This window comes from Meriones unguiculatus, assembly GCF_030254825.1.
Source record: "Meriones unguiculatus strain TT.TT164.6M chromosome 13 unlocalized genomic scaffold, Bangor_MerUng_6.1 Chr13_unordered_Scaffold_39, whole genome shotgun sequence".
Taxonomy (NCBI): domain Eukaryota; kingdom Metazoa; phylum Chordata; class Mammalia; order Rodentia; family Muridae; genus Meriones; species Meriones unguiculatus.
The window spans coordinates 2366417-2378708 of record NW_026843648.1 but is presented as its reverse complement, the minus strand read 5'-3'; the positions used below and the strand labels follow the sequence as shown (position 1 = coordinate 2378708).

General features: G+C 39.1%; 1 long non-coding RNA gene across 1 annotated transcript in view; it reads left to right on the top strand.

The window, feature by feature from the left end:
• Positions 1–11908, top strand: part of LOC132651078 (uncharacterized) — a 31065-nt gene extending 19157 nt beyond the window's left edge. The window contains exon 4 of the long non-coding RNA XR_009588981.1: positions 5711–11908. This is a non-coding gene — a long non-coding RNA (uncharacterized LOC132651078). The remainder of the gene's footprint in view (positions 1–5710) is intronic.
• Positions 11909–12292: the final 384 nt, after the last annotated feature.

Below are 12292 nucleotides of genomic sequence, written 5' to 3'. Positions count from 1 at the left end.
AAGCTGCTATGCATGACTAATTGTTGCTTCCTTCAGTGAAATCATTTAAGAGATAGACTCCATTCTTTCATAGTTTTGGCAATGCTGGTGTGGATAGATAAAAATTGAGAATCTAAGAGATTTAGAAGTTGTGCAGTTGCTCTGAGATGATACAGTACAAGCAAAGAGCATCAGTGAAGTTTTAGGTGTCATGGTGGCTTTCTTATGCTTTTAGGCTATGATGAATCTGTATAAAAATAGGACAGAATTTAAAATCATTTACAAAGAATACATCATCAAAAGATTATTAGTTTAGATTAAGAATCCTCAAGTTTGGTAAATGAAATCTATCAAGAAAACTGTCCATTTCATTTAGATTTTGAAATTAGTGTTGTGTAGGCTTCTGAAGTAAGACCTAATGATTCTTTGAATTTCCTCAGTGTCCCTTGTTATGTCCCCCTTTTCACTTCTGATTTTGCTGATTTGGATAGTTTCTCTCTGCCTTTTAGTTAGTTTGGTTAAGGGTTTGTCTATCTTGTTGATTTTCTCAAAGAACCACCTCTTGGTTTCATTGATTTTCTGAATTTTTTTTCATATAATAAATAGTTTATTGCTACAAATATAGATAGCTGCATAAATATAAAGACCCAGATTGCATTATCAGTATTACAGAAAGATGAGGAACTCTGAGCCACTGTTAATATATTATGCTTTGGTATATATGTCTGTATCTACTGCCTATATACATCTGATTTTGTTTTTACTTATTACAGTTTATTCACTTTGTATCCCAGCTATGTCCCCCTCCCCCATCTCCTCCAAATACCACCTTCACTTCCTCTTCTACTCCCATGCCCCTCCCTCTGTCTACTGCTAGGGTTGGACCTCCAAGGCTTCCATCTGACTGAATCCTATCAGGTCTCATCAGGACTGGCTGCATTGTCTTACTTTGAGGACTGGTAAGCCTGCCCTCCACCCCCTCATGAAGAGGTGATCAAACAGCCAGCCACTGAGTTCATGTCAGTGTCATCTCCTGTTCCCCTTATTAGGGAACTTACTTGCAGCTTGAGCTCCCATGTGCTACATCTGTGCAGTGGTTTAAGGTTATCTCTATTCATGGTCCTTGGTTGGGTCTCAGAAGAGACCCTTGGGCCTAGATATTTTGGTTGTGTTATTCCACACTTTTTATTCTAACAGACTTAGTGTGTCTGGTGTTATGTTGAGGACTTTGATCCAGTTGGACTTTAGTTTTGTGCAGGATTGTAAGTATGCATCTATATGCATCTATTTTTCAGTTTGCAGATATCCAGTCACCATCACCATTTACTGTAGTTGCTATCTTTTTTCTATTGTGTGGTTTTGGCATCTTTGTCCAAAACCAGGTGTCCATATGTGTGTTGGTTTGTTTCTGGGTCATCTATTTAATTCCATTGATCCACCATTCTGTTTCTGTACCAGTACCATGCAATTTTTATTTGGTTTGTCTATAATACAGCTTGAGATCAGGAATAGAGATATTCCAGATCTTTTCTTGTACACACACACACACACACACACACACACACACACACACATATATATATATACATATATATAGCTCTTCTGGGTTTCTTGTTTTCTTGTTATTTCACATGAAGTGGATAATTTCTCTTTTAAGATATGTAAAAATTTGTGTTGGTAATATGATGGGACTTGCATTGAATCTGTAGATTGCTTTTGGTAAGATGGCAATTTTTACTACGTTAATCCTGCTGAGCCTTGAACATGGGAAATCTTTCCATCTTCTGGTATCTTCTTTAATTTCTTTTTCAAATTGAGCTTTTATTTTTTATATTATTTACAATTTATTCACTTTGTATCCCAGCTGTAGTCCCCTCCCTACTTCCCTTGCAATTCCAACCTTCTTCACTCATTTTCTCCTATAAATGTTTTTCTTCAGATTCTTGAAGTTTTTTCATACAAGTCTTTGACTTGCTTGGTTAGAGTTACACCCAGATAGTCTGTCTCTTGTGTCCTTTGTGAAGAATGTTCTTTCTTTAATTTCTTTCTCAGCTCATTTGTCTTTTGTGTACAGGATGGCTACTGATACTTTTTTAACTTATTTTTTTATTTTTATTAATTACAGTTTATTCTCATTGTATCCCCCTGTAGCTACCTCCCTCCACCCCTCCAAATCCCACCCTCCTTCCCTGTTCTCCACTCATGTCCCTCCCCAAGTCCACTGATAGGGGAGTCCTCCTCTTCTTTGTTTTGATCCTAGTCTATCAGGTCTCATCAGGAGTGGCAGAATTTTCTTCCTATGTGGCTTGGCAAGGCTGCTCCCCCTCTCAGGAGGAGGTTTTCAAAGAGTAGGCCAATCAATTCTTATCAGAGACCATCTCTGTTCCCATTATTAGGGAACCCACTTGGATACTGAACTGCCATGGACTACATCTGTGCAGGGGTTCTAGGTTATTTCCATGCATGGTCCTTTTTTGGAGCATCCATCTCACAAAAGACTCCTGTGCCTAAATTTTTTGCTTCTGTTGCTCTCCTTGTGGAGTTCCTGTCCCTTCCATGACTTACTCTCTCCCCCTTCTTTCATAAGATTCCCTGCACTCTGCCCAAAGTTTTGCTATGACTCTCAGCATTTGCTCTGAAGCTCTGCAAGGTAAAGCCTTTCAGAGGCCCTCTGTGGTAGGTTCCTGTCCTGTTCCCTGTTTGCTCCCTCTTCTGATGTCCATCTTCTTTGCCTTTCTGAATGGAGATTGAGCATCTTAGCCAGAGTTCTCCTTCTTGATTAGTTTCTTTAGGTGCACAGGTTTTATTATGTTTATACTATATTATATATCTAATTTCCATTTATGAGTGAGTATATACCCTGTGTCTTTCTGCTTCTGGGATACCTCACTCAGGATGATCTTTCCCAGTTGTCACCATTTACCTGCAAATTTCATGATTTCGTTGTTTTTTTTATTGCTGAGTAATACTCCATTGTGTAAATGTATCACAATTTGTGCATCCATTTCTCAACTGAGGGGTACCTTGGTTGTTTCTAGCTTCTGGCTATTACACATAAAGCTGCTACAAACATGGTTGAGTAAATGTCCTTGATGTGTACTTGAGCATCTTTTGGATATATGCCTAGGAGTGGTATAGCTGGATCTTGAGGAAGCACTATTCCTAATTGTCTGAGAAAGTGCCAGATTGTTTTCCAAAGTGGTTGTACACTTACATTCCCACCAGCAGTGTAGTAGGCTTTCCTTTTCTCCACATCCTCTCCAGCATGTGTTGTCACTTGAATTTTTATCTTAGCAATTCTGTTGGGAGTAAGGTAAAATCTCAGAGTCGTTTTGATTTGCATTTCCATGATGACTAAGGATATTGGACATTTCTTTAAGTGTTTCTTTGCCATTCGATAATCCTTTATTGAGAATTATCTGTTTAGCTCTGTACCCCATTTTTTAAATTGGATTAACCAATTCATTGCTATTTAACTTCTTTAGTTCTTTATATATTCTGGATATTAGCTCTCTGACAGATATAGGGTTAGTGAAGATCCTTTCCCAATCTGTAGGCTGTCTTTTTGTTCTGACAACAGTGTCCTTTGCTTTACAGAAGCTTTTCATTTTTCATGAGGTCCCATTTTTGCTCTTAGAGCCTGTAATTGTTGATGTTCTATTCAGGAAGTTGTTTCTTGTGCCAATGAATTCAGAGCTTTTCCCCACTTTTTCTTCTAATAGGTTTAGTGTGTCTAGTTTTATATTGAGAACTTTGATCGACTTTGGCCTTTAGTTTTATGAAGGGTGATAAGTATGGATCTATTCAAATTTTTCTACATGTGCACATCCAGTTATAGCAGCATCATTTGTTGAAGATGCTTTCTTTCTTCAATTGAATGGTTTTGGCAACTTCATCAAAAATCAGGTGTCCATAAGTAGATTCATTTCAGAGTCTTCTATTCAATTCTATTGATCTACCAGTCCAGTCTGTTTCTATTCCAGTACCATGCAACTTTTAGTATTGTTGCTCTATAGTACAGCTTGAGATCAGGGATGGAGATACCTCCACAAGATCTTTTATTGTAGAAGATTGTTTTAGCAATTCTGGGTTTCTTGTTATTCCCTATGAAGTTGAGAATTTTTCTTTCAATTTCTGTAAAGAATTGTGTTGGTAATTTGTTGGGAATTGCCCTGAATCTGTAGATTGCTCGTTCTAAGATGGCCATTTTTACTATGTTAATCCTACCAAGCCATGAGCATGGGAGATTTTCCATCTTCTGATATCTTCTTCTAATTCTTTCTTCAGTGAGTGGAATTTTTTTTTCATACAAGTCTTTGACTTGCTTGGTTAGGGTCACACCAAGGTACTTTATGCCCTTTGTGGCTATTGTGAAGGGTGTTGTTTCCGTAATTTCTTTCTCAGCCCTTCTGTCTTTTGTATACAGGAGGGCTACTGATTTTTTTGAGTTAATTTTGTGGCCACGTTGCTGAAGGTGTTTATCAGCTATAAAAGTTCTCTGGTAGAATTTTTGTGGTCACACAGGCATACTATCATATCATTTGCAAATAGTGAAACTTTGAATTTTTCCTTTCTGATTTGTATTCACTTGATCTCCATTCATTGTCTTATTGCTCTAGCAAGGACTTCAAGAACTATGTTGAATAGATATGGAGAGAGTGGGTAGCCTTGCCTTGTCCCTTATTTCAGTGGGATTGATTGATTAATTTTCTCTCCATTAAGTTTGATATTGGCTATAGGCTTGCTGTATATTGCCTGTATTATGTTTAGGTATACCTGATCTCTCCAATACTTTACATATGAATGGATGTTGGATTTTGTCAAATGCTATTTCAGCATCTAAGGAGATGATCGTGTGGTTTTTCTCCTTCAATTTGTTTACATGGTGGATCACATTGATGGATTTCTGTATATTGAACCATCCTTGCATACCTGTGATGAAGCCTACTTGGTCGTAGTTGATGCTACATTTGATGTGTCCTTGAATTCGGTTTGCAAGTATTTTGTTGAGTATTTTTGCACTAATATTTATAAAGGAGATTGGCCTGAAATTGTCTTTTTTTTGTTGGGTCTTTTTGAGGTTGAGGTACCAAGATGACTGTGGCTTCATAGATGAGTTCGGTAGTGTTCCTTCTGTTTCTATTTTTTGAAATTGTTTGAAGAGTATTTGTGTTAGCTCTTCTCTGAAGGTCTAGTAGAATTCTGTGCTGAAACCATCTGCCCCTGGACTTTATTTTTTGTTTGTTTGTTTTTTTCATGGGAGACTTTGTAGACTGCTTCTATTTCCTTAGGTGATATAGGAATATTTTATTCAATTATCTCATTTTGATTAAGCTTTGGTAAGTGGAATTGATCATGAAAATTATTCATTTCATTTAGATTTAGAAATATGGTGGATAAGTTATTTTTGTTTACAGCCACTTTGCTGAAGGTGTTTATCAGCTGTAAGTGAGGTGTTCCCTGTTAGAATTTTTTGGAGTTACTCATGTATACTATCCTATTATCTGTACATAGTGATACTTCAACTTCTTTATTTTCTATTTGAATAACTTTGATCTTCTTTAATTGTCTTATTGGTCTCCCCTCTCCCCTCTCCCCTCTCCCCTCTCCCCTCTCCCCTCTCCCCTCTCCCCTCTCCCCTCTCCCCTCTCCCCTCTCCCCTCTCCCCTCTCCCCTCTCCCCTCTCCCCTCTCCCCTCTCCCCTCTCCCCTCTCCCCTCTCCTTTTTCCAGAGCTGAGGACCGAACCCAGGGCCTTGTGCTTGCTAGACAAGCGCTCTACCACTGAGCTAAATCCCCAACCCCAGCACCCGACTCTCAAAACACATTTTCTTAATTAGTAATTGATGAGGTAAGATCCAATCCATTGTAGGTGATGCAGCCATTGATGGTGACCCTAGGTTTCTCAATAAAGCAACCTGAGCAAGCCATGAGGAGGAACCCAGTAAGCAACACTCCTCCATGGCCTCTGCTCAGCTTGTGCTTCTGGGTTCCTTCTCTGTTTGAATCCCAGCCCTGACTTCTCTTAGTGATGGACTGTAACCTGGATGTTGAAGAAGAATAAAATTTCCCATTCTTTTAAGTTGATTTTTTGGTTATGATATTTTATAATAGCAGTAGTAATCCTATATAAGATACACCCATTTCTCTCTGTTCCGTGCTTCATTTACCTCAAGTTTCCTTCCCTCACCAAATTCTCCTTCTATATATCCAACACAATTGTGTTTATGTTTATATAATTATGTTTAAACTATAAGATTCATAAATGTGATGGTACATGTAATAGCGTTGTTTCTAAGCCATATATCCCCCTCTGCCTCTTCCTCCTGGGTCACATACCACTTTGATTTCTCCCTATCTGCTTTTAAATGTAGAGACCCAGAAACCTTACTCTAAACTAAAGAAGTATGATTGTGTGTTGATAGACTCTGCCTTCCAGGCTTTTATCATTTATTTATAAGTAAATTTCACATTTATGAAGGCAAAACTGAAGCCCCCTCGTAAACAATATGCTAACTAATGTCATATATGTATTCCTTAAAAACAATGTGATATCAGATGTAATTGGTCTTTTCCTGTGGCAGATACCTAGGACCATGCATGGACTAGCTGTTATTGATACTGACAAAAAAGTGTGGGAATGTATGTTTTTGCTAAACGATCTGCCAGTGCAGAATGCTTTGAGTTTAGTTCCCACCAATGCAAGAGAAATAAACAAGCAAACAGACAGGCTTGTACTGGGTAAGGAGCACTGTTAAACAGAGTTGATACTGAGGAATGGTTGCAGAACCTCAGTTGTGGCACTCCGCTGGTTATTTTGAAGTATGACATTCCAGATAGCCTCGTCACTAGGTCTATACAGTGGATTCCCTTTTTCAGTGGGGTTCTATTTTTGCCTGATGTAGGGAACCCCAGATATTAAGGAACATCACATCCTAAGTGAAGATTACAGGCCTGACTCTTTCCTGATAAGAACCCCGCTCAGCAAGCACCTAGGGAATCCTGTAAATACACCACCCAATGCTAAGAATATGTTAGCTTTCAGAAAATGCCTTTCAACTATACCTGGAGATATTCCCCCACCACAGAATAATTAATTTATATATTCTCTATGTCATAGGACTGGGATATTGCATGCAAATGACGTACTGCACCACAACATATAGATCAACTATCCTGAGCATCTAGCCCCAGGAAACCAAACACATTCATCCTCTAAGCCCAAGGTTTATAAATCCCTGATTTCACAGGAAATTAACATTGTGATACCATCAGCTTTCCACCACAGCCAACTAAAATTGGTCAGTCTTTTATTCTGGAGGAGAGAGGGTTTCCCCTCCTCCCTTGAGATTTGCCACTGAGCTCCCAGAACTTGGCTACTTGCTAACCTAATGAAAGGTTAGAGTTAATTCTTGGGGCTGGGGCAGAATCAGAAGACCACATTTCTTTCAGAGCAGAGGGCTAGCCCAGAGGCTAGGGCCGAGTCCCACATTCCTTTCAGATAATGGGCCAGCAGCAGCCCCCAGCCAGATAAACCTCAGGGTATGACTGGAGTCACATGGCCCCAAAGAACTAGAGGTCAGATGTCTCCCAGGCAGCTAGGCCAGACCATTAGCAGTCTTGGCGCCTAAAAATAGACCAGTCATTTTAAATGTCAGCTTCCATAGAGACCACCCCATTTGCATTTTGTTCCTCTTACCCAATCCTGTAATTCCAAGGCTTGTACTACCCCACTGGCATTTTTGTTTCTTTAAAAACCTTGATCTCCTGGAGCTGGGGGGTCACTTACCCAAATGTCTTTGTAAAGGTCAGCCACCTGGGCTTGAGCTTGTAATAAAAAGACCCTCATGTGTTTTGCAACAGTGTCGATTCCTGTAGATCTTTTGGGGGCTCCCGAACTGGGTGTAACACGGGCTGGATACTGCTGGACTTCTAAAAACCATGTTGACCTCAAGCAGTGCACCCACTGGGCCTAGACCAGCTTTTCAGCCCAACAGGCCTACATTTCACTGGATCTACCTCCTGCCATGCTGGGTCTGAGCCTGGGAAACCCTGTAAATTGGCCACAATCCCATACCAGCTTAGCCAAAGAGATAGAATACTTCCATATCACCACAGGCACTGACTGCTGTGTGATAGTGAAAGCCTCATTTTAAAAGCTAATTGTAGTACCTGGTGTGAACCTCATTTCTACTTCCCATAGTCAGAACAGATGCCTTGAACTAGTCAACTCCCTTGAGCACTCGAATTTATTCTAGAGAGAATTTGGTACCTGTGTTCTCAGGGACGTGCTGTTCTTTGTCCAGAAGTGAACAACTGTATCCCAGACTACCACCAGATAAAAAAGATCACTCAGTGCTTTAGGAGAACATAAAAATATTACAAAAGAAATTAAGAGATTCATAAAATATTAGTTTATGTGGTCTTTTGTGCTGCATAAACCTCTCAAATTTTTTAATCAACTAAATTAGTTTTGTTTGTGTTTAGCCATGTTTTCCTGGAACTTACTCTGTAGACAAAAATATCCCCAAACTCAGGGAATCCTCGACCTCTGCCTCCAGAGTGCTGGGATTAAAGTCTTGAGAAAATGCCATCGTCATGATAATTCTGATTAATTTTTAGGTAACAATATGACTGTATTAATTGTATTCAACTGTTATTAATATTTAAATTATTTTTTAAATTAAGTGTTTGTACAAATGGAGGAAGACACCATATACTTGTCCTATATACTTACAAATTTATATCTGCATATGTGTATGGGTGCACAGAAACACACACATGCTGATATATCAATATCAATATATATATAATATATATATAATATATATATATATTGTGTGCATGTTAACAGTGCATTTCTGTATGACTGCGAAGTTTCATTAATGAAATAGTATTTTTAAAAATAGGTTTTTAAGGATTTTGATACACATGCTTATAATATCAACATTTGAGAGAGGAGGAGAATAAGGAGCTCAAGAAAATCTTCAGCTTTGTACCAAGTTACATGCTCATCTGCTTCTAGTAAAAGAGAAAGCATTTATAACTTGATTTTTAAACATTTATTTTTAGGTTTATTTTACTTTTAGCTAAGTATGTTTGTTTGGGTCTTTGTGGAAGTATGTGCACATGAATGCAGGGAACCCTGGAGGCCTGAAGAGACTTTCAGACTGTCTGAAAGTGAAGTCAAAGGAGATTGTGATTTCACTGTATTGTTCACAGTAGGATATGAACTTTGGAACTCTAGAGAAATGGCTGATTAAGAGACTTGTTGCTCTTGAGGACCTGAGTTTGAATGTGAAAAGCTTAAGAGCTCTGCCAACAAAAGATCTTCATTTTTTTCAATTACATGCTAATTTCAGGATGAATATCTTTTATCTGGTTGGAAGTACCTTTCTGTTTCAGGTTGCAGCGCTCAAAGTCTGGATAGCCTTTCTGAGCTAGGCATTAAGGTGCAGGACTCCCTCTCTCCACCAGAGCCTCCTGATCTCTGACTTCATCTGGTTAGTGTCTTTAGACATAGATGCCTCCAAGCACATTTGATAGATGGTCTTTGACACAGATCCAAGCTAACTCTTCCCTCCCTTCACCTATAGGATAATTAGGTACTTTGTTTATGTGTGTACAATAAGGATGTGCTGTTTAATGCAAATCAAGAATCCTTGAGGCCTGCTCTTTAATTACCTCCCCCTGAGGGGGAAGCAGCCTTACCAGGCCACAAGAGAAAATAATGCAGCCACTCCTGATGAGACTTAATTGACTAGGATCAGAAGGAAGGAAAAGACCTCCCCTATCAATGGACTTGGGGAGAGGCATGCATGCAGAGGGCAGAGAAAGGGAAGGATTAGGATGAGAGGAGGGCGGGAACCACAGGGGGGATACAAAGTGAATAAAGTGTAATCAATAAAGAATAAAAAAGAATCCTTGAAATGCCTAGTTTTAAACATTTATATACACCAATCCTTGGAGCACTCCACTCACTCCCCAAGGGGTATATAACCTTTGTTTTCTGGAATTAAAGTTAAAATTGCTCTCTGCCTTGGTTCCCAGATTGTCTGAATCTGTCATGCTTGCTGGTTTTCTAAGCATGGCACCTCATCTTCTGCCCCTTCTGCTTTCCTGGGTTGGAGGGAAACAGCCCCCAAGGCAGGAGGAAAACCAACTTATCTATGAAATGCTTGGGATCAAAAGTTTCAGACATGATAGCCTTTCATATTTCAGATGTTTCTTGCCCAGTCAACCAGTGCCTTGGGGGTGGGACTCTATAAAATGGGTTACACCTAATGTTTATTTCACAGTAAGGTTGCAGGTAAGCTTCAGTGTAAGGAATCTTCTGAGCCAATCTCAGTGGCCTATGGAGAAGAAATAAGAGCAGAAAATTGAGGCCAGCCTGGATAACGGCCTGTCTTCATGGAAGAAATAGAAAATATAAAGAAAGAAAAGAAAAAAAAATCTTCTTCTTTGCTACCCTTCTTCCTTGTGGGTTCTTTTGATAGTCATTACTCAGTGGAGACCATGTTGCTCTCTACAGTTTATATTTCTATAGATGTAGGTTTTAAATCTGGCAGAAATGTGAGAGGTGCCTATATTAAAACCGACCTACTTGCCAATTTTCTCCCAGAAATCTGTTGGTCCTTCCAAAGCTTAATATGGTTCTCTTGGCTGGCATATCCCACTCCCTACCTTGAATTTTCCTGCCTAGAATCTGGGCTAACCTCCCTTCCCCATATCAACTTATAGATTGTTTAGTGAGGTCAGGTAAGATGTTTTTGCTAATGGGTCTTACGTAAAAAATCTTACAGATCCATGTGAAATTAAGAAAAGTACCCTCTTAATAGTAAAGCCAGGGACACTTTAAGATTGGTGAGAAGAAACAAAAGCCAAAGTTAACACTTGCTGACTGGACACTGTCCAGCTGGGCCTGTAGCTGAGACAGGGATTGATTTATTCATACTTGTTTTTGCCCTCAGGTTCTTGATATGATTTAATAAAAGTTATTAAGGTACATACCCCTTCAAGATTTAATGTAGAGGTGGCTGATTGTTTTATACATATAAAACTTTAGATTCATGATCCTTTTAAGACTTTTATGTGATTACTTTTTAATATAATTGCTCTTTTAATTACCCCAAGTTTCTGCTTGCCAGTAAAGACAAGATGGCTGAGTAGTTATGTTGCTTGCTCATCTTGTTAATTGATCACAAGTTGGTTAATTGCAAGTGTATATGGGGTCTTGGAATAACTTGTTCTTCACCCATAATATGTATAACATTTGATCATGTGAAGGTATTGGGGAATATGTGGGTTGTTTGTGTGTATGTGTGTGTGTGTGTGTGTGTGTGTATGTTCATTGTAATTCTTCACTTAAAGAAAAATAGAGTGTAACCACATTGTGTGTTTAATATTGCTATAAGGATCTTACTGGGATAGATAAGGTGTGGAAAAAGAGTAAAAGTGTAGTCTGAACTGGCACTCTAGGTCTTGTTCCATCCACCAAGGTCTATATATGTAGGTGGTTTGGACCTCACTCTTTGGAGTTTGTTTCATCTGAGAAGTTGTATGTATATGTATGTATGTAAGGTTGGGATGGAACTTGCTCTTTTGTGCTTTTTCCATCAATCATGATGTATGTATATGTAGGTAAGGTGGTTTGGCTCATGTTCTTTGGAGTTTGCTCCATCCACCATTTTGTATGTATGTAAGGTGGTTTGGAACTTACTTTTTGGAGTTACTTCCATCCACCAAGTTGCATATATTAGGATGAATTAAAATTCACTCTCCGGAGTTTGCTCTGTCTACCCAGTATGTGAATGTGTATATATGTATGTACATATGTATGTGTGTATGTGATTGTATAAAGTAAAAAAAAGACTGTAAGAGAAGCTAAATGAAGAGAAGCTTAAATAAAGAGAAGAAGCTTTTTGGAATCTACCTGCTGGAGTCTGTCTTACTTCATCTTCAACAATGTGTGTGTGTGTGTGTGTGTGTGTGTGTGTGTGTGTGCATGTGCATGTGCTGTGTGTGATAAAGAGAGAGAGAGAGTCTATGTGCCACACCTGAGCAGGGGTTTTAGATCTTCTCCATGCATGGTCCTTGGTTGGGGTGTCAGTCTCTGCAGGGGCCCCAGGGAGCAGTATTTTTGTGGACTCTTGGTTTTTGGACCTCATTCCCCTCCAGGTCTTACTTTCTCCCCCTTGTTTCATAAAATTCCATGTATTCTGCCCAAAGTTTGGCTATGAGTCTCAGCCTCTGCTTCAATACCTCCATCAGTGGATTCTTTCAGAGTCCATCTGTCATAGGCTCCTGTCTTATTCC